The sequence below is a fragment of the Cibotium barometz genome, chromosome 23, assembly GCF_041138505.1.
Source record: "Cibotium barometz isolate CiBa-2024 chromosome 23, ASM4113850v1, whole genome shotgun sequence".
NCBI lineage: Eukaryota > Viridiplantae > Streptophyta > Polypodiopsida > Cyatheales > Cibotiaceae > Cibotium > Cibotium barometz.
In genome coordinates, this window is record NC_141068.1 from 17,544,151 (window position 1) to 17,568,794 (window position 24,644).

Consider the following 24,644-nt stretch of genomic DNA (forward strand, 5'->3'; position numbering starts at 1 on the left):
GTCATTTTTCTCTTCTCAATATCTCAACTCAATTGTTGTTGTCACAAATTTTGGCATACCTATCCTAAAAAGGTAACTCTATATTATTTGCCTGTGAAATGACTTTAAAAAAGGAACTCAAAAACAGAAGTAAAAAGGAACACCCTATATTTTCCAATATTTGATAAACGAGTTGTTGTTTTATTTCTGTTAAAGTAGCCTCGAACTATTATTGGTTCATCTTGTGGTATACTTTGTAGTTTTATTGTGTTAAGTTGATTGGTTTTGTTCTTAGTGACAAAATAGAGGATGGTAATTTTGTAGGGAAAGGCCTGTGGAGGTGTCCTCATACATGTCTAGCAATCCATGTAGAGAGGACAAGCAGATTGTGTGATGCTAGGCCGAGTACCAAGCTTATGCAAGGAAGTACCAATCGAGAAGTGCACATGTAGGTGTGGCAGCATAGCACACAGAATTCGAATTTCGTAAGGTCAATTTATTAGTTGGGTCTCATGTGTAGCATATTTGTTGTGAGGTCTCACGTGCTTTGTATGTGCCTCTCTACACAAGACAAGATATCTGTATAGGAGACCTCACAGCATATTTGCTACTATGAGGTCTCACGTGCCTTGTTTGTGCCTCTCTACACAGGATAGGGTATTTGCACAAGAGACCTCATAGCATATTTGCTATGAGGTCTCATGTGCTCTGTCTGTGCCTCTCTGCACATGACAGGTCAGTGGAGGAGGAACAAGTCGGTGGAGAGGAAGGAGAAGCCTACACCCGGCCTAGACAGGGGTCTTGATTGTAGGCCATAGGGGATGGAGATTTTTTTAATTTTTTTTCACGAAATAGCAAGTGTTTGTTTGTTTCTAATTTTTTAAATGTTTGTTAATGTTACCATATTTGTTTATGTTTGGTAATGTTGCCATATTTAAAGATTATATGAGAAACTTCTCATTTTAGGTAAGGTTATTTATGTGCTTTCATTTTGTTGTGATGTATAAATGATATGATTCTTTTGAGACTAGCTAGCATAAGTTATTAGGGTCAATTTATATGTGTCAAGGGACCCTTTTTGTACTTCTTGAAGAATTAAATAAATTCTCATAAAATACATCAATTATTAAAACAAAGACTTGAATTTAAATTAAAATCAAATAACGTAACATATCATTAAACAAAGGAAATAAAATAACATCATCATCATCAAAAGATAAGATAGAGAGTACCACACAACCCAAGTAGTCACTGCCTCGCCTGATACTATTCCCAAGGTTATGGTGTTGGCTCATGACAGTGAGTTCTTTGAGGATTTTGTGTTACTTTTGGGACGTAATGGACCCTTAAAGCAACATATGGAGATGTCAAGTAGACCTGACCGGTGTCGGGTTTGTCACCAGATGGGCCACTTTGCATAGGATTGCCCTAGGGCTACGGGTTGTAGGATGTAGCACCCCAAGTGACAGCTTAATGCTCCGCGTTCGTGGCCAGCCTTTCGCTAGGAGTGGCGAGTTATCTCTCATGACCCTCTAGGTGGGAACGTTGGGACACAGGATGATGCCTCTCCCAAAGACAATGTACACAGTGAAGATGTATTGGGTTAGAGTGATGAATTTATAGAGTCATCCTCATAGAAGGATGTTGTATCACGAGACGAAATGACTATGTTGAGTCCTCCTTGCTTGGGATGGACAATATGTAGGATGAACTTGGTATGGATGCATAGGACATTGCCATCTTATAAGGCCTTGCAAGATGTATAGGGGGGTATATGCCACGATGCCCTGCAAAGCACCCATGCATTGCGCACGTATGCAGACTATGTAGAGTTTGGGATAGAGTCAACATGCTAACAGTGGACTTTGCTCCAAGGATTGCCCCCTCTTACAACATTATGGGAGGTGGGTTCACATTCTGGCCAAGTAGTTGCTCAGGTCCGAAATCAAAACCACTTATTTACCATGAGGATTCTCTCACCGAATGTGTAAGGTCTAGGGAGGCTTCATACCGGGCATGAAAATGTATAGCCATGGAAAGAGAGACTCTCATTGCTACCAAGAAGAGGCCATCCTGGCGACATCGTGAGAGAGAGGGAAGAAGAAGAAGAAGTTTTTCAACCTCCTCAGACACCCACAATCCCACGACTCCCCCAACCACCTTTTTATTATTCTTTTATAAAGTTTTTATTACATTGCTTTTGAACTTTTAAAGTAGTCCTTATTGAAAAGAAATCTAAAACTAAAGTTTTAAAACCTTAGCCAAAGCATGTAAGCATAAGGAAATGTGATTGGCATTTTAGAAATTTTATAGACTTACTATTAATGCCAACACTTACAATTTTCAAAGGATACATCAAGAAGCATAAGACATTGGCATAAATGCCAATAATTTAGCATAAAATATTCAATTTGTAAATGTAGAACCACTTTTTCAATGCTATGTTGGTACCAAAATTGGGTGTCTCATTCCTCCTGCACTTATCTTGCAAAGTGTCCCCATGAGCAAAAGTATCAAAGTAGAACATCCATTATGAAACTACTCCTTCAAAACTTCATCTCCACACTCACAAGGGACCACCTCACTCAATACCAGCCACAATGTACTCCATCACTCTCCACACAAACTCCATTTTTTTCAAAATCTCCACACCCACAAGGGACCACCTCAATCAATACCCGTCCTAATGCACTCCATCAATCTCCACACAAACTCCATTTTTTTCAAAATCTCAATAAAGATAAGGAAGAAACAAACCCCAAAAACTTCACCCTTGAAAACACCAACTCACATCCATGAGAAAGAATGCAAAAACCACCTTTGGCAGCAATGAAAACCCAACATAATATTGCATTCAAACACTCCCTTGCAAATGATAAAACTGGAATGTTCTCCCACCCATTTGGCTCCCAAGCTCTAAAAGTTATGATGGAAATAAAATCTAACACATCCTAATGGCCTCTAAGTTTAGAAAATGCTTGTGGCTGAAGGAGATTCTCCTCTTGGTAGAGATCAAGGCCACCAAATATGCAGAGACAAGATTCAACATATTCTACATGTGAACCTCCTCTTGCACATGATATTCACACCGAGTTTTTTCATTGAGATAAACCTTTTAATTAAGGTTTAAATTGAACCTAATAAATGAAGTGATGTGGCCATTCAGAGAACACCTATAAGAGTCATAGATTACCTTGTTGTCTAGCATGACATCCACATCCATGTACTCAACCACGAAGCGCGTGGAGAGGACAATGTTGTAGGGCTTGATGATGATGTTGGAAATCTGAGGCATTGGTGGGTAGATAGTGTAACCCAGGTTGCTAGATTTCTTGCCATCCACCAAGTAGCACTCCAGTAGGATGCCTGAGCCTACATTGCCACACCCAATGGTGTAATGGCTAATGGCATAAGCCCACCCATGGAACATAATGCAGTTGTCTGCCAACTTCTGACATGGTCCAAACATAGGTCCACAATCTCCTTTCCTTTGCAAAGTTGTTGGTTGCATCCTCTTTGTGACCTCGTACTAAGTTGCCTCAGATGGAAAAGCTGTTATTACACATGCCAGTGCCCACTGCATACCCAATCTCATTGACATCTCCACCCTCTTCTTTGTTGATGTCCGTCGTTAGTCAGCTCCTGAAGAGCGATGACTAATGCAACTGTGCCTAATGCAACTGTTGGCTGCATCCTCTTTGTTGTGACCTCGTACTGAGTTGCCTCAGATGGAAAAGCTGTTATTACACATGCCAGTGCCCACTGCATACCCAATCTCATTGACATCTCCACCCTCTTCTTTGTTGATGTCCGTCGTCAGTAAGAGCGACGACTAATGCAACTGTGCCCAATGCAATAAGCCAATGCTGGCATGCTGAGCTACCCGTCTACCTAATCTGGGGGGAGTTAATTGTGACTGTTAGAGCAGGTTAGTTTCTAGGATCATCATGATTCCAGACAGGAGTACACATCCAGACATGAATGCACTTAACATGGAATGGATGCAGACATACAGAACTATGCAGAGTAGAGTAGAGACAAGTTAGAGACCAACCCTTAACATGGATGCAGACATACAGAACTATGCAGAGTAGAGTAGAGACAAGTTAGAGACCAACCCTTATAACATTCTTCACTATTAGCTTGAACAATAAAATGCAATACATTGGCAAAATCTTAACTCATCAACTCTGTACTCAACTACCCCTTAAATTCCTTATCCTCTAATCCACACATATATGAATAATTCCCCCTTTGCTGCTTACATCCATCTGGGTACTACTTGTTTCCAAGAAACTGTTACAAGTTTGTTACAAAACAAGAAGGCCCAAACCATAATAGTTTGTTGCACAATGGGTGTTTGGGCGGCGACCTAGGTGACGGCGAAATGGGCTAGTTTTGGCTAGCAACACATGGTGATCACGGTGGATGCTGTGTGCCAGGCGAACCCCACAGTTCTTGTTCTGAAAGAATTTTTCATCTGGATTACCTCTGACTCCGGAACCTACAGTCCAGATGCTTATGGCTTGTTCCATCCGCCTTCTTCTGGTTCTGCTTTTGTTGATGCCTCCTGATACAAACTTGATTGGGCGGTGGGCATACCTCGGCTCATAGGCCCTTCTCCTGCTCCTCACCCATGCATGTCCCAATCCTGTCCTCTCATCCACCTGTCTGAACTACATGTCTATGAGATGCGCCTTTGGGTACTTTGCCTTGGCCCTTTTCATTGTGTCTATGCCAGCCGTAAAGGCGTGGGGCTCTATTTTTTCTGGGGTGATGGAATTGTCTTAAAAAATTGTTTGTCCTGGCTCTCTTAGCCCTCTTCTCCCGCCGTGACTCCATTTCCACCCATAGCGTGGTATGCCTGATGGTTTTGACTTTGGCACCCTCTTTTCTCTATCTACTAGGTGACTCCACTGGTGAGGGGCACTAGCAGTGTTGCTCTTTGAGTGAGCTATCACCTCCTCACCTAAATCCACGAGTCATAAGAGCCCATTGCTTCCCCGCACAACTCTGGATTCGGGGGAGGGACTTCATCCTTGTCTAGTTGTTACTGCCGCCTCTGGGAGCTGCTCTAGCCTAGTCCTGGTGCCTTAGGCACTTCCAACTGGCTCATGAATTTAGCAATGTCGTCCCAGGTGGAACGCCTCATGGCACCCACTTGTTGTGTTGTCTAGACCAAATTCTGCCATACACCTAAGGGCCATCTCCTTCCAAAAACTTAGGCTTTTTTGGCCCATTTCTTCTTGTACTTTTCTCTGCATGTCATCCCTTGCCCTTTTTTCTCTTTCAGCCCAACTTTGGAAGTCTTGAAGCATTTTTTCCTTGGACTGCACTTCCTCAGCATGTGCTTTCTTAATAGCCTCCATCTGAATTAATTTCTTAATAGCCTCCATCTGAATTGATTTCTTCTTAAGGTTAGTATTAGCTGTCGTCAAAGCGATGTTCAACTCGTTTAAGGTCATCTTCCCACCTTGCCTCAGGTCACTCTTGTAGGTGTAGCTGCCTCCACTTCCTTTTTCAGGGCCTTGATGGTCTTACCATCTTGTTTCTGATGTTCTTTGAATTCCTCGATAAGTGCCTCCAGCTCTTCTATCTAGACTTTGAGTGCAACCTCATCATTCTCTTTCTCTTCTAGCTTTGTGACTGCCCATGCATGCTCTTTTAATTAATTATCGAGGATGAGACCCATTGTTGATCCTTTCCATAAAATTATCTCTTCCCCCTTCCCTTCTAATTGCACGGCCAACTTTTTCCCTTCACCATTCAAAACAGTAAATCTCTTTTTCCAAATATCAATTTCTTACGAGCTGCTCGTTTTCCTTGTGCAGCTCTTCTTCTCTGCTGGCGCCTCCTCTACTCTGTTGTGCCAACTTCTTTGCTCACTTTGCTGGTTGAACTTTTCTGGGTGAGGTCCCACGAGAATAGGAGTACCGTGTCTCCTTCTTCAAAGATATTGAACTTTGTGTTTCTGTCCGCCTAGAGATCTCCTTCAATCCATAAATACCATAGTTGATCATAAAAATCAATGTATACGATCTAATGGACATAAATCATGCCAAAAGAAGCATTAAAATTGGTGGCCAACTCATCAATCCGGAGTACATGAATGTTGTGTTGTTCAAATAAAACTCCAAAGTAAGAAAGTGAAACATATATGTGTAGCACTCAATAAGAAACCCCTAGACATAAGTGATCTAGGCAGAACCTGATGAGTCCATATAAAACTTGGAAAACATCCAATAAAAATCCACCAAAACAAACCGATCAACTAACCCATGATAGAGGCTTAAGAAATTAAGCACAAATCACACTTAAATAGGTGCAAAATAAATTATCATGGAAAAGTGTCAAAGGTGAAACACACTTTGAACGTAAATTATAGCCATCAAAAGAAAATAAGGAACATGTCCAAAAAGAATGGCTAAACAATGGTAAAAAATCATGAATACATCGTTTAGAATTAATCCAAACATAAATATCCATTAATACGAGGAATAATCGTACTAATAATATGCAAATAACCCGCATCAATCTAATGTCAGCACGAGAAAACGTACTTCAACATTAAATAACCCTCAAAAATATTAAATTCTCGAGAAAAAGAATTATCATGATTTTTTCTAAATTTTTCCTAATTTTATAGGGCCTCAAAATATAATAATTTTGAATTCCACGAAACCTATCTCATGGCATTCCAAACCTATATTTTTTCAAAAAAATTTTAGCAATTAAATTTGCCAAAATACCATTGATATTTAAAAAATACCAATTATTAGGATTTCTAAAAATAATTTTAGAATATTCCTAATTTTTCCTGAGAATCCCATCGTTCACGAAATTTCCAATTCCGCCCGACAATTCTCAAATCCAATGAAAATTTACAATTTTAATGGATTTTTCTAATTTTTTGGATTAAAAATATATTTTTAAAGGAATTTGAATGGTCACGGGCGCCCGAATGGACACATCACATGCCAAACACCAACCCCATATTTTTTCAAAATTTAAAATAACCTTTGTCTAATTTTTCACTAATTTTCAGGAATTTTTTAAAATTTTTAAATTACCCCGAACGCATTTAGAATACGAACGGTCAAAAAAATTTCAGAATTCCAACGGTTTTCCCGGAATACGGAAAGTCAAAAGTTTTGGGAAAATGAAAAGACAAAAAAAAATCGGAATGTGAAAGGTCAAAGGTTTCCAGAATACGGAAGGTCAAAAGTTTTTCCGGAATTCGGAAAGCCAAAAGGTTTCGGGAAAACGGAAAGCCAAAGGTTTTCCGGAAGATGAAAAACCAAAATTTTTCAATAAGAAATTTCCAGGAATTTTTCAGAGATTTTTAAACCTTAAATTGCAATTTTACTGAAATTTTTTAGGCTTTTTCTAAGCTTTTTTTTCTGAAATATTATCAAAAAGCCTTTTTTTAAATAAAAAACTTATTTTTTAAAAAATAATAAAAATAAGCTTAATTAAGCTATTAAGCTTTTGATTTTTTCATGGGGGGGGCGTTTTTTTTCGCCCGACTGCAGCGCACCTCCCCCCCCCCCCCCCCGATCGCCTGCGCGTAGGACTGAGAGAGAGAGAGAGTGACTCTCTCTTCTCCCCTCTCTCCTCCCTTTCCTCTCCATTTCCATCTCTCCTCCAATCTCCTCTCTCTCTCTCTCTCTCTCAATCAGAGAGATTAGCTTGAGATTAACTTAATCTTTGATTAAGATTTTTTAATTAAACTCATAATCATAATTAGACATTAATTATGATTAATGTTTAATTTAAAAAATTCATTTTTAAGAGAAATTTCACGAAAAAAATGAAGGAAATATCAGATTTGAGAGACGGAGAGGACCCCACGCACACGGGAGAGCAATTTATGCATCAACACGCTGTCTCCTTACTGAATTTCAGTAGCAAATTGATAGAAATTTGATCGCATTCCCGCGGAAAAAACCCGCAAAAAATGTATTAAAAATACATTTTAAATCATAAAAATGCTCAAAAAATTCCTAAAAAATTAGGAAGAAAATCCTAAAAACTCTAGAAATTCAGGGAATCCATTCTACAAAAATATCCACCATAAATTTTATGGTATTTTTGTAAAAAATTCCATTAATGCTTGATTTTAACCATAAAAAATAGGGAAAAATAGCATTAACTCACGGAATTTCCCCGCAACGTCGATTCATCCATTGAATTGTAGTTACACACGTTCCAATCACCATATCGATGATCCACGTGCAATTCATCAACATAAATCAATAAAAAATAACATTTTATTAGTAAATATTAAAATTTACTTTAAAAAATCAACAATTAAATAGAGATTGCTCTGATACCACTGTTAAAACCCTAAGATCTCTCTAGATAATTGTTATGCTTAAACATGCATAAATCAGGCATAAACTCAACCACCCAACCACCCCCGAGCCCAAGGGATGCACACATGAATCATAAATGAAATACATCATACCTCTACCTTGATGTCCCATACCATCAAGAGGTATAACACAATCCAATAGCATATAGCTATAGTGTGAAATGGTAGGTGAGTAGATATGGACCTCTACACAAGAGACCATAGCATAAGCCTCCAAGCCTCCAAGCTTCCAAGCCCCCTTGAGTGTGCCCCATGCCCCTATTATATAGGAGGGCCCTAAAGTGACTCTTGACTTTCCATTCCTCATGTGTGACCCTTGGATGCCTGACCCTAACCTTAACCATTAAGGTTAGTCCTAACCCATGCTCCACTAGAGCTTGTTCCCATGCTCCCATGCTCACAAGCCTAATGTGGGTTAGCCTCCTAGTATATGCACACATAATGTGTATATAACATAGCACACATAATGTACATATAACACCACCCCCCAAGGAGTGAAGTGAGCATGTGGGATAAAGCCTTCACCCTTCCCTCCACAAGCAAATAGGCCTTCACCCTTCCCCCACAAGGAAACAGACTGTTTTGAGGACCACAGGAGCTCTGGATAGGCGAACACAGTGCTGTAAAGCACGCTAGGACCCTTTAAACGATATGCTCGTCTCGAGCTATCACATGCCCTAGTTCAAGTTCGACCATAAGTAAGGGGGTTAAAAACGGGTTAAAAACAATATACAAAAACAAGTAAAAACGGGGTGTGAAACACCTAAGAAACCACTTGTGTGGAAAGGGTAGTTACCAACGCCCGTAGGGTACCCATGTCACATGCATCTACGCTCTGGTCGGGTGCTAGAGTCTGAGCCACTAGAAAGCGTTTCAGTTTACGCAGGCTCACACCATCCCTCCACGTTAGCATCTTGGCCTTTGGCTGGAACCCAAGGGAGTGCAACCCAAGATCCATGAATAGTGGATAGTGATTCGTCCTCTGACTCAGAAGCCATGGAGGGGCACCCTACCAAGAACCTTGAGGAGGCGAGCCAAAACATGCCAGTTTGGGCCCCACAACCCGGATCTAGCATGTTTAGTCGTCTAATAAAGACCTTTAGTAGAGCTACACGCTCTGAACATGCGACAAGCAAAGTAAATGAAGAAGGAGGGGTAGTGGATTCGCCATTCACATCTCATGTAGACCCTACCCTCCCAAAGAGTGTCCATATTGATATTCTACCCACTTCGTTTAATGAGGGCCCTACTGAGCTACCACCTTTCGACGCCCTTCCTAAAGTAGAGGTCCCTAGAAGTCAATCCATAAGAAGTGACATTGTGTCCACTTCAAGAGAACCGTTTGGCACACCAAGTCTGGATGGGATATTCCTCAATGAAAATTGGGAATATGATCTACATACAGAGACTCTGACTGACCTATACACGGGTTACACATACCATGTAGGTTGGTTAGAAGTCATACGATCTACATCTAGTGCCACTAATCTAGAGGAGCAACAACAAATGATATGTGAGGTTATTCATAGAATTATCCAATTTGAGAAGCAAAATAGGGGAGTGAACCTAGTTTCCACTGGCCCTATGAGGTTTTTGGATACGGGCAAGGCCAAACAACCAACCCTATCACAATTGGAGACTCCCTCGGTGAGTCCCATAGACCCTTCGTATGTTGTTTCGCCTGGAGTCTCAATGCAGGTTGAGCCCACGAGCAGTAACTTTAGCTTTCCAACCTTGGCTCAACTTTCCATTAAGGAATCCACAATGCCTACCTGCCTACCCCAATGATGAGCATGGCGGAAAGTGCACCTGTTAAACCGCTGTAGTTAGTACGACGCCGCTACCTAGTGGAACAGTACCTACAACAGTGCGTGCCAGTGCCTATCGACCATATGTACCTATCGCTACTCATGCTCATGTAGCTCCTACGCCTCTTAGTATGCCAATGGCATATGCTCCACGACCGCCTTATCACAACCCTTATCCAAGAGGAGCTAGGCCTAGTCACATATCATATCCTACATCAGCTGCCTACATACCCAAACCAACGCCAACTCCTATCAACCGGGCTATCCCAGAAGTACCTACATATCCAGACCAACGCCAACTCCTATCAACCAGGCTATCCCAGAAGTGCCTCCACCAGCTATGCCTGCTCACCTAGGTGATCTCGCAGCGTTTGCTCAGACGATCGGACGATCTATTGCGGAAAACATGCGAGGCATGCCTGAGAGAGAACCCAGAAGCAAGGCGGTACAAGTGGCTAATCTCACTCCTCAGAACTTTAGTGGTAACGAGGATGTTAGGAAGCACATTGAAGTTTTTGAACACGTGTGATTCCTTGGAAGAGCACAATAGCTACATAAATGTAAAGCCTTAGGCTTAACCTTGAGTGGAACAGCCAGAGATTGGTATCGAACCTTAAGGGTTGAAGAGCGTACTCACTATCCCACTCTCAAGAGATTATTCTTGAAAGAATACATACGTGAGGGTGTGCTTTGGTGGAGGGAGTAGCATCTCAGCTCCAAAAAGCTGAACGCGAGGAAGGGGAGTCAGTCAGAGACTTTATTACTCGATTGAAGCATCTAAATTCTCGTTGCACTCTCGATGAGCGCTTAAATAACAACCAACTGCTCGATAGATTCATCCGAGGATTGCGCCACGAGGATATATACAATGGCTTAGTCATTAGAGGTCTTACAACGTGGGAAGCAGTCACTGCCAATGCAATCCAGTTAGAAGACAACTTGATGATTGCAGGTAAAAAGGTGTCTTCGGAGACAAAATCCGTTAGTTCGCAAGTATCTGGGCATGAGCCAATGACGGTAAAACCTATTGCCAAGGAGCCCAAGATATCCGAAATGTCTGTGACCGACCTTACTAAGGCTCTCCAAGAATACTTAGGGGTAATCGAGCTCCTCAAAACAGCCATATGTACCCAAGAAGAGAGCAACAATGGTGTTCGGTTTGCTTAGGACCACATAGCACGAGTGAATGTCCCACATTCAAAGTTGAATTCAATGGAAATTGCAATGCATGTGGTAAATATGGCCATCAATCTAAGGATTGCCTAGTACTTAAGCATATGTTGACAAATCAGGCACCACTAGCCTGGTCAAACACACCTCAAGTACCCGCGCTGATGCCTGCACAACCTGTCGAGCAACTGTCACAGCACATAGTTCCAAGGAACCCGAATGTAGTCCAGTCTGTGCCGTTACCACCGCCAGTGCTAGGACCACAACCTGCACATCCAAGGATTACCCCAATAAACCAAATGGGTTGTGAGTCACATAGTGCATGTGGGGATTATGAAGAAGAGATAGACCCCACTCCTCCATATGGGATTGATACGTTTGAAATGACTCCCCAGTACTACATGGAGGATCATTTTGGGCAAGTCAAGCCTGTATATCAAGCGGCTGCTCTCGCCACAAGAGGGCAAAACCTTAATACTTTGGCAAGGAGACCACCTCTTCAATGCTACGATTGTGGTGGACCGCATCGTGTAGCGGAGTGCCCTAATAGGCTACAGAAGATCACTACTCAAATGCAACCAAATCAAGGGAGCACATCAAGAATGCCGGTACTTACATGTAATCGATGTGGCATAGATCATTTGATCGCTCAATGTCCACATAATCCTAGTGCACCCAAGATTACGCCATTGAATTTGGTTGAGGTCACCAACCAGGCACGAGGAACCACACTCGTTGTACCAGCGAATGTAGTTACACGGTCAATGCTTCAAAATAAAAACTACATTCTTGAAGAGAGGGATACTGCATCAATTGCTCGAGCAAAGAAAAAGAAAACGCGGCAGAAGAGATCACTTAATGCCACGAGCTCCAAGCCTAGTTCAAAGACTAACATAGGAACAGGAGACGACCCTGTGTATATGAATGATCCTGAAGATGATTCTGATTCAATAGAAACCATGGGGACCAAAGCCACTACCTTAAGGGAGGAACCCACTAAGGAGCTCAACGAAGGAGAATCAAAAGCGAATACATAAATCAGGGGAAACAGAAGGAAACTTCCTCGGCCCCACAACCAAGTCAGCTAAGGCCCTCTCGGACACCCAAACTGACTGAGACTCCCCAAGACAAGCCACGTGGGTTAAAAAACCCTCAAGAAAAAGATTGGAACCTACCCAAACCTAGTTGAGGAAATTGAACAAGTGCAACACTTAAGGGGTTTGGTGGAAGAAACACAAAGAGAACTGGAGCCAAACCCGAGAAAAATCAAAATTCCAGACACAATGTTTCCTACACAAGTTCAGCCTCACAGGAGCCATAAACCGTTAGCTATACCTAGTATCATTCGGGAGGAAAGTGAGGATAGGACATCAGGAAGTGGGCAAACACCCTTCTTGCTTGAAAGAATGTTTAGTGAGGGAATGCCTGACCCCATCGAGGAGGAAGTGATCCCATCTTCACCAGTCCCTAGTCAAGGGGCGATGTCTCGAAAAGTATCGTTGAATGTGTCCAAGCTAATGGATTTCATGTCCTCTGAATTCAGAACCATGATCATATCCAAGTTATACGGAGATCCTGAGCTATTCTTAGCTCTTCGGGCATTTCTCAATGGAGAACTAAAGGCGGGGTTACCACAATTTGCAAATATGGATAGACCCGACACGCTTCAAGATGAAGGGGAACATTGGGATCTACAACCCAACCCAGATGAAGACTAGGTCGTTGAAATAGCTGTTAACAAGTTGGGACAGTACTTTAAAGGTGACGAATCTAATGCAACCCTCCCCATTGCTACCAAGGGATTAACTCTAAAGGGAATCCTTGATGGTGGTGCTGGAGTGAGCATTGTGACTAAAAACTGTTAGGAATCTATGGGGAGACCTCACCTCGAAGTCACAAACATAGTGGTTAAGATGGCAAACGGAACCATAGCTAAACCTGTTGGAATGTTAAGGGACCTTAAGATCAAGGTCCTGGGATACAAGGTAAAACATACCTTCATTGTAATGGATTTCTCCAAGCATCCTATGTCATATCAAATGATCTTAGGACGTCCTTTCATGAGGGAAGCACAAATGGTGCATGACTGGTCGAAAAAACATGTCTACCTACAGTTCCAGGACTCTGTCATTCGAGTTGATCTTGAGAATGGTCGCGCATCCTTTAGGAAGCAAGGTTATCATCGATAATCGATTGGATACCACTATTCACTCAGCCCCATTAAGGTATTGCTATACATGCAAAAAAGAGACTGATGATGAAAAAGATTCTCCTTATATGGATGTCCTACTGGGTATGACTGAGTCGGATAACGTGGATTGGGTACACCTAGCGGCAACCATAGACACATGGGGAAATAGAGGCACAAGTTGGGTAACACCTGAGGGGCAAGGTATGCCACCGTTAGTGCCAATAAACATGATAGGTGTTATGCACTTGACTCCTGATGGCGAGAAAGTGGCAAACTCCCTTGACACACTGACAGTAGCGAAGATTCTGACCAATGCAACTCTGAGTCGTCTGAATCTCAAGAAGAAACTGACTCTGAGCCTAATGGGGGGGATAAATCAAATATTCACCCAAGTGTGGAAGCAAGGTGCTCAAGGCCTAGAACATTGACCCCCTGTAGTTCATCCGAGAGTGAGGGGAACACAAGTGAAGATCGACCAAGTGAGTTCGAATCTGATAGAAACAAAAATCAAAAACTTGGTAAGAAGAAAGCAAGACATAAGCGACAAAGCTATCGAGCTAATGTACGAACTGCAATAAACAAGGAGAGATCCACTGCAGAATGGCTTAGTTATGTAGGAGCTATTGACGCTCATCGGAAGTTAGATAATTGGGGACAATACCTCCAAAGTTTCATGTGGTGTATTCTGCAACCTCATGACATCGCCCAATTAGAAATCAAAGAGAAGCCAAAACTAAGTCGTACTGCCAGAAGGCGGCAAAACCAAGAGTTAGCTCAGCAACAAAAGGATGCGAAATTAAAAGAAAAAAACCTGGCACAACAAGAACCAGTAGACTTACACCCCGCACCCGAGCATTTCAAATCATTTACCACAGGGGAACGTAAAGTGGTCTACACAAAAGCCCAATGAACGCCTACCAATGGGAGTAGCGGTGTCTACGATGGCCCTGCGGGGGCGGTAGTTAAGGAGATAGACTTAGCAAATCCGGGTGAGGAGTCTAAACCAGTTTTTATTGCTCAAGACCTCACCAAGACGGAAGAAGGTGCACTTAAGAAGCTTCTTAAAGAATTCAAGGACATATTTTCTTGGACATATCATGATATGAAGGGTGTTCCACCCTCTGTGGTGCCACATATGATTTCAATGATTAGCACTGCTAAACCAGTCCAGCAACGTCCCTACCCAATGAATCCTAAGTACGCAAAGATTATACAAGAGGAAATTGAAAAGCTTGTAAAATGTGGATTCATATACCCTATTGAGCACTCAGAATGGGTTTCTCCGATAGTCATCGTACCAAAGAAGAATGGGAAACTCAGAGTGTGCGTTGATCTCAAAAAGGTTAATGCAGCCACCAGAAGGGATCATTACCCCTTGCCGTATTTTGAACATGTGCTTGAAAGAGTGGCAGGCAAGGAGGCATATAGCTTTTTAGATGGGTACTCGGGTTACAATCAGATCACAATTGCAGTAGAGGACCAAGCTAAAACAGCATTTATCACGGAGTTTGGAGTGTTTGCATTTCGCGTCATGGCTTTTGGCTTGACCAATGCACCTGCAACATTCCAACGATTGATAAACACGGCCTTTAAGGAATATCTAAGGGACTTTTGTGAAGCTTTCTTAGATGATCTTTATGTTCATTCCTCTTGGGACGAGCACTTGATGTATTTGCGAAAAATATTTGAAAGGTGTAGATTATATCGCATCTCATTAAATCCTTTCAAATGCCAATTTTGGGTTAAACACGGAGTTATTCTAGGGCATATAGTGTCCAAAAATGGGATTTCCACCAACGAGAGTAAAATCAAGGTCATTCTGGAATTGCCCCCACCTACCAACTATAAGGAAGTCCAACGCTTTATGGGCCATGTTGGTTATTATCGAAGGTTTATTCTATTCTTCGCCGAGATAGCTCGACCATTGTATAAGCTTCTCATCGAGTTTATTTGGACCGAAGAATGTGACCGTGCCTATGAGCTATTAAAGAAGGCCTTGGCGAGTGCTCCAATCTTGAGAATGCCTAACTGGGATTTACTCTTCCATGTGCATATTGATGCATCAAACTTTGCTATTGGGTGTGTGTTAACTCAACCTGGAGAACACAAACTAGACTACCCCATTAGCTTCGTCTCGCCAGTTGAACGATGCTGAGATGAACTACACCACTACGGAGCGAGAAGGGTTGGCAATGATATATGCAGTAAGGAAATTTCGTTATTACCTCCTTGCCACCAAATTTGTTTTCTATGTGGATCATCAAGCATTGTTGTATCTTGTAAACAGACCATGCTCCAAAGGAAGAATCACACGATGGTTATTGATTCTTCTTGAGTTTGATTTCACTGTTGTTGTGAGACCTGGCAAAAAACATGTCATGGCTGATCATTTGTCTCACATACCTAATGGTGAGGCTCCTACGGGAGTTGATGATGACTTACTTGATACTTCCCTGTTCATGGTGGAGACAATGCCTGAATGGAGTGAGAAGATTGTTAACTTTTTGGTTAATGGCTTCCCACCCAAGGAGCTTCGTAAGGATCTAGCTCGAAAGCTAATCAAGGAATGCGAACCTTATTGCCTGATAGCCGGGACTCTTTATAAAAGAGAAAAGGATGACGTTCTTAGGCATTGTGCTCGAGAGGATGAGTATCTATACATTTTGCAAGAGGCACATATGGGTGTAGCCGGTGGTCACTTCTCAGGAGACTTGACTGCGCGAAAGATCTTACAATCAGGGTATTGGTGGCCCACTATGTTCCAAGATGCATCACTTTTTGTGAAGGGTTGCAATGAATGCCAACGATACAAGAAACCCCAGTGGAAAGATCAGATGCCCCTACATCCAATCAAAGTAAACCAACCATTTGAAAAGTGGGGTTTAGACTTTGTAGGTCCGATTAGCCCAGCGGCCCCCGCAACACACAATCTCGTTATATTATTTTGACCACTGGCTATATGACCAAATGGGCTGAAGCAAAAGCGACACGTAAGGCAGATGCGAGGATAACAGCCAAGTTCCTCTTTGAAAATATAATCACACGCTTCGGTTGTCCTTTTGAACTTGTGAGCGACAATGGTACGCATTTTATAAATGAATTAAGGAGCTCACAACAAATTTCATGATATCCCATCATAAATCTACTCCTTATTATCCACAAGCAATTAGCCAAGCCGAGAGTATCAATAAGACCTTAATCTCTGTTTTGACAAAGACAGTTGAAGCTCATCGCACGGATTGGGATCTAAAGCTTACAACAGCTTTATGGGCCTATCGTACTGCGTACAAAGTGGCTATTAATTGCACACCATTCAAAATGGTATATGGCCAAGAAGCAGTCATGCCGTGGGAATTTGTCATTCCTAGTCTTCATGTTGCTACTCAAGAGGGTTGGAATGGTAACCCCTTAGTAGAGCGTCTATATATCCTTGAGTGGCTAAATGAAGAAAGACAATTGGCTGTGTATAATGCCCTTGTGGAGAAGGATAGAAGGAAAAAATGGTTTGATCGCCACTTGAAAGACAAGGACATCAAGGTTGGGGATAAAGTCCTGATGTATGGAGTGCGTAATGAAAAGAAGAAGCTCAAATATGCTGGTAAGGGACCGTATAGAGTATGTGAAATCACCCCGCAAAAGGTACCATCAGAGTGGAGACTCTCGACGGAGTTGAAACCATTGGATTCCTTAATGGGAGTAAATTCAAAAGATACTATGACCCCCTAAGCCAAGAGGAGTTACATGCAATCCATCAGAAGAAGGTAGCTAAAGAACAAGCTGAGCTTAAGAAGATACAAGCAAGAATTGAAGCCAAAGAACGTCAACAGCGTGCTAGGCACCAACGAGAAGCCAACTTGGGAATTACGCAAGTATTTTTCGAGGAGGCAGAGGAGGATTCACTAGAATCTGACCTGCCTCTAAGATACCCAATTGAGTTACAGAGTCCTTACGGGGAGGTGCTGTATAATGCATTATTGGATACAGGAGCTCAACACAATTTGCTATCATATGGTGTGTGGTGTCAACTTGGAAAACCACCTTTATCCAAGAGTACTATCCAAGTTAAAGGAATCAACAAGAAAAAAACCCCTGTCTCAGGAATTCTGCACACTCCGGTTGCCTATGACAAGGGGACCGTAATTTAAAGCTTTTTGGTTATGCCTGCTAGTACAATGGAAGGGACTGTAAACTTAGGGCGCAAATGGATGTTGGCCACCAAGTGCAATATCGATTGGGCAACCAGACGAGTCACAACGCAAGAACCAACACTCAGTATGACCGCTCAAAATCCCCCTCCTAAGCCATCGACTCTGGACAAAATGCTGGATAACGAAAAATCACAAAGTCCAGTGGCAAAACCATCTTTGATTGTTTGCCACCCCTCTAACGCTTCAACAGCAAGAGTGGAAACAGGCAGTGTGGTCTCCAAGGTTCCGCTTACTATGCCAAAGAGTACATACAAATGGGTCCCAAAAGCTTCATTAACAGCTACTTCCCCTGCTCAATCTCGTTCAGACAAGAAGCCTCGTAGAAGGAAAGCAGCTACCCAACCGAGAAAGGGCAATGTAACATCACGATAGATCCCTAAAAAATTATTAGTAGCCCAAGGGTATTACGAAGGGAATGACCAGATTTGGGTCCCTAAGCATAAGCTGAATCCCTCTACATCACCTGTAAAACCTTGCAAACCAAATGTTCAAGACCGTGGTAAAGGAAAGGTAACAGAGTGCTCCGCACCACTTCTTCCAGAGCTAGTTTTGGATTCCCAAACGATATCGATCAATACCACCTAGCTCAGGAAGGGGGGAGCCACATGAAGCTTCTAGCTCCTCAGGCACACATTGATATAGAAGTTTCTTCATGCTCTACACCTACTCTTGTCAACACCCAACAAGAGACCAATGAGTCTATGTCTCCCTTTGTAAAAGTATCGTTGGAAACCATTTCCTCCATTCGTCAATGGGAGCGTACAATACCATCTCTGCAATTTGATGTGGCCACAAGGGTCATAAAAAGCTATCTGCCCACATCACCACCTATGACTCGCTGGACAAATTGGTTCCAAGAGGCTGCAACATCATTGCAAAAAATATGATCTACCCAAGGAAAGGGGGAGCATGTACTCACGCTCGCATTCTAATGCTTCCTCCCTAACCTTCTCCCCCGACCATGTAATTGCCAAATTCAAGGGGATGTATATATATAGCTTCATACACAGAAAAGAAAAGCAAAGCAAAAAATAGTAAAAAGAGCAAGAGCACATTAAGAGAAGAAATATCCGTATATAATCAAGAACTAGATTGACCTGTCATAAACCTACTGATGCTATATCTGTGTTTGCAGATATGGCAGATGCACGATCGTCACAAACTTCATCTACTCCCACCTTTAATGAGAGGTATCATCTGTACCTTTCTCAGATATTTCACATGTGCTATCCTGTAATTGAAACTGAATGGGATCATATAGATGTACTAGCCAGAGAGGAAAATGTTGAGGAATTAGAATGGCTAATTCACCTATTAACCATGACTGACCCCTACTCCGTAGAGGACATATCCCCGATAGCCCAATGCTTTCCTTTTCCACAAGATGACTATCCTCGCATGGTTACATTCTTGATGAGTTTATGTGGATGGGAAAACAAAAAGGAAATATCTGACAATGATGAATGGACGGATGAAACTCATGGCACTACCGAGGTTGACTTTATTTATTTGGATGATGTGGATAGAGGCTTAGCCTTAGGGTTAGAGCCAGGACTCTACAACATCCTCTTACCGTATCCTCAGTAGTAGTGTGGTGACTGGTAGTAGGTAGGTTAGTGTTTTCAACTTTTTTCTAGTTTGGATTCCTTAAACAAGTCTTTAATTTTTCACACTCATGTGCCTCTCGAGGTATAGTGCTTGTTAGTTGGTTGTACAGGTTGAGAAGTTTGAGGTGGGTTCGCTTTCAAGTCGTGAGATAGCCGCAACGCTCATACATAAATATCTCATCAAAATTGCGGGCATTTCTCTCATCGAATCAAGGAGATCTCGAAAATACAGGTGTAATTCTTCCATACCCACTCTCTTTCATTTTTACTGTTCAATTAACTGCATGAACTGAAGACATGACCACATGGAACTTGTCAAAGTACTACTTAGTTTTTGAAGTTGCCTGATGTGCTAGTGTAAATCATTAAAATGAGCTTAACCTTATTGGCTATATTCTTGAGAATGCATGAAGTCTTTAGTTAACCTGGAATATGGTTGTCTTAAGTCTAGGGTTATAACCATCTTAATGTTTGAACAACCTGGCTGTGTGTGTGTTGACCTCTAGGACATAGCTTTTACCCCTTTGTCGATAGGATGCAAGAACACATTATAGTTCAGGAGTGAAGATCAAAAGAAATAATTTTTTTTTAAGCCTACAATAAATAACAATGCAAGTCTTTTATGTGCTCTAATGTTGGCCTGTCACCTTATTGACACTTGGTAGGCGAGGAGTATTCTACTCCAGACCGATGCCTTGGTTGGTATGGGATAGCCTTGCCTAAGGTGAACTAATAGATTCCTGGATAATGCTTTGTGTTAAACATGGTACCAGGATCGATGTTAGTTTTGCCTTAGGGAGGTCGCCATTGTGTGTAAAAATTGTCACGTGCATAAAGAAATAAAGGCAAAAGGCTCCTGTAACTCTGATGTTTCTTGTGTCCCTAGGCTCGTGGTATTAACTTTTCTTAGAGTAGACACATTGTGGTCATCTGTTTATTTATTAAGCTTGGTTATTTTCCTTGACTTAGGCTAGTTATAAACCTTGATTAACCTTTGACACCTTGCTAACTCTTGATTTACTTTCAATAATTTTAAACTCCTGTTAATTGGCTACACTAGCTCATTCATGTGACCCCTTAAACTAAGTTCTCATAGCAACATCCATTGTGGTCTAACATGCTTGAATTTATTACACTTTATATCTTTTGAATTCCAGGCATACTTTCACTCTACTTCCCTGTTTTGCAGACGGTCTACCACAACAAACCCTATCGAGCTTACCATACCATAGCTTTCGAGGATGGAATCTACATCAGGAAGGGGGGCATGTTAACCTATGATGACGGACATTGAGACGTACTATGTTTTACGTCATGTAATTAATTTAAGTATTCTGAGTCATGGGCCGGGCTTGTCGACACCATCATATGCAAAGGATAAAGGGATTGGGTGATCGCCGATGAGAGGCGCACCTTGAATATCAGTAGGATAAGGGTTAGGATCGGCCGGCCATGTATGGGTGCCCATGTGTGAACGACCAAGTTACCTATAAGAGTCAAATGTAACCCTAAAACCCTCATTCTCAATGTGTTGAATACAAGAGTGCTCTTGCCTTATCTTCTTGGTTTCCTTCTCCTGCGTGTGTGTGTGAGAGAGAGAGAGAGAGTGAGTGAGAGAGCGATCGAGCACTATGTGGCGGCACGGCGAGACAGCGAGACGGTAGAGCGGCGACGGCGGCTCCTTCTTCATTGCGACGCGGGAATCCTTCACGGCGACGGTTTGAGCGGTGAGTGACACACCTTTGCTTTTTGTTTGAGCTTGCTTTCCTGGTTGTATGCTTGCAGCCATTCGTGGCTCGCATACGGTGTTCGGCAAGTCCCCAGCTCTGACTCGTGCGGTAAAAGCGCACATGGCCACCAAAGCCACCCAAGAGGAGCTAGCCAAACACACAAGCAAGACATGGATGCCCTCCAGCTTCAACACGAAGCACTAGAGGCCTCCAAGATTGCAATAGCCCAAGCCCATGAAGCCCAATGAGACCAACTCCTAGTAGCTGAGCTCAAGCAAGCTAAAGCCAAAGAACCCAAGCAGACTGTGCGACCACCAACTCCTAGTAGTTGAGCTCAAGCAAGCTAAAGCCAAAGAACCCAAGCAGTCTGTGCGACCACCAACCAATTTGTAAAGGAGTGTGACACTACCCTAGCTGCAAAGCCAATGATACAACCAAAGCCCTCACCACTTTTCATGAGGATTATAATCAAGCCATGGCCAAAGGGGCCGCTCAAGAAATCCAACCTACCAAGACCTCCTCCACCACAAAGAAGCCTTAATCACACAAGTACATGCCAAAATCCATAAGTTGGAAACCCTGGTGTCAAATGATACCCCACTCTTGAAAGGTGCAACCAAAGGAAGCTAGACATGCTTCTCTCATGGGCCGCTGACCTCAACACCTTTCCAAACTATGAGCTGATCTCTTGTGGATACCCGTACCCTCATCAACCAAACCTTGGCCCTTCACTTGCTTCAATTAAATATCTTTTTATCAAACCCTATCTCAACCCCTACCTTCCACACCATCGTAGCCCACATAATAATCATAGCATGGCAACCCATCCTCGCCTCCCTTTTCCTCTTTGATCAAGTCATCTCCTTCTTAGAACACCACACTCTTCGATCAAGCCATCTCCTTCTCAGACACACCATACTCTTATACTCTATCATCCAATTGTGTCCAACCTTGCCATATTGTGCCACCTATTTGTAAATTTCACACTCTTAACCAAGGAAGATCACTTCCTTGACCTCACAATACCACCTCAACTCCCCCATCCATGAACACACTTCATCATGATAGCCATGAAGATCCTTGTTTATGACTAAGCACTGAAGTCTACTTATTGATAGCTTTGTAACATGCCCAACAACCAATACAACGTGTTGGGAATCCTTTGGCTATATCACAAGTCTACACTTACCTTGAGCAAGCCCGCATCCATACTGGAGAGGTCAGCATTCATACCATCCATGTGGCTTCCCTACACAAGACATCTAGATCCCACGACGAGGCACACGAGGCCTTTACCTTTTTCCAAATCCACAAGCATGAAGATGAAGAGGAAAATCTTGATGAATCCTCAGAAGGAAACTAGGGCACCAGTCTTCCAGAAGAAGCACTTCAAAAAAGCTAACCAGGATCCCTCTTCGGATTATTGTTGGGCAACAAAGCAAATACCCAAGAGCCAAACCTAATCCCAGAGCACTTCCACAACCCTCTGCTCCAACCGGCATACCTCTACACTCCACCCATAAACCTCTTGTCAATCTATCTACACTATCCTTGGGATCCCTTACTTCATCCACTATTCTCAACCCTAAATCCTAGAGCTTCTCCCCCAACTCAACCACCTCATTAACCACATCCAGGAGCCCCCCATCCTTGAATCATTCCATGTGGGTCCAAATCTCATTGAGGTAACACTGCCAACTACTAAAAAAAAAGCCAATAAAGATGATGGGAAGGACCCAATAACTCACACACCCACCCACTGTGTGAGATCTCACATGTCCAAGGCAACTTCTAGGAATAATGGAGGGGAGAGGGTGAGCCTGAGCTCCTTACAAGCAAACATACACACGAGTAGACAAGCACAAAAGAGAGATGGATGGCTAAATTTTCTTATATTCTCTTCTCTTCTCTCCACAACCATAATAATATAAACAAAAGAGTACATACTATAAGGAAAGTACTCTCCTACTATAACATACAAGGTTGATCCTATAGAGTGAACCCAACTATATGAGCTGGCACTATAACTATATGAACTGGCACTACAAGGTTGATCCTATAGAGTGAACCCAACTATATGAGCTGGCACTATAACTATGCCATAACTCCAACCAAAGTGGCTATCACCCATAATCTCACCAATCATGCCACCGACATAACTATAGAGCTATCATCTTTGCGTGTCACCCATATCCACACTAGTTGAGCTCAATATCTCAACACGCTCCCCTTAATCTCAACTCCATTGCACTCTAAACTTCTGGAGCTTCTCTGTAGCTAATGCCTTTGGGAAGATGTTAGCTTCTTGATCCTCTATGCTAACACATACTAAATCCACATCACCTATTGCTAGAACATTATCCCTAATAAAGTGATACAGCACCTCAATATGCTTTGTCCTAGCATGATACACTGGTTTACTTGCCAACTATATGATTCTCTTGTTGTCACAATAATTGCCAATAGCCCTATCCATGGGCTCACCCATATCTACAAGTAGCTTCTATAACTAAGCTACCCACATGTTGCCATAGCACCACCCTGTATTACTCTGCCTCTCTAGTCGTCAAAGAAATCATTGGTTTGCTTCTTGCTACTCTAATAAGAAGAAATCGTGGTGGTTGCACTGCTCTAGTAGCTAACAAAATGACACTCCTAAAAGAAAACATAATATTGCTGTGGATCTCATATCTAAGATGCTACCAGCCCAATTTACATCTGTATATCCATGCACATATACCTATACTCCAAAAAATTCCATACTGTACTATGGATTCCTCGAGGCCTATGCATAAACTTGCCCGCCAATCCAACAACATAGCTCAAATCTATCTTGGTGATAACCATGTAGATCAAACTCCCTACAATGTTCATGTACATAGTAGGGTCCTCAATGTTCATGTACATAGTAGGGTCCTCCAATAGTCATGTAGATCAAACTCCCTACAATGTTCCTCTACATATCTAAAGTGAATTTTGTGTTTTAATCCAATGGCACTGAGATTGGCTTACAACCTATCATTTCTTCATATTTGGACATAGCAGGCCCAAACCATATTACCTTTGTAAAAGCCAAATCCCATCATGCATGTGATCTAATCACCTCTATACATAAGAAGTATCACAGCGCACCCAAATATCCTTCATTTCAAACTTTTTCTTAAGAATTATCTCCACCTCATGAATGTCAACATCCCCTGTGATAATCAAGTCATCAATATAGATGACTACTAGAGCAATGCCCTTTTACCATCCTTCACATCTAGTAGTCATCAATATAGATGATGACTAGAGTAATGCCCTTTTACCATCCTTCACATATAGTGAAAAATATTCTATAGATACATGAAATCTAATAGTGACAAACTACTCTTATATCTTGTCTAGCCATGCTCTAGGTGCCTGTTTCAAGCCATACAAGGCTTTACACAATCTTTGCAAACAAACTATGGGTGTGCATGTTCCTTATATCCTAGTGGATGTTGCACCATGTAGACCTCCTCTTGTATATCTCTATATAAAAAAGAATTATTTACATCTATTTGATTTAAAGACCATCCCTTACCTATAGCCACAA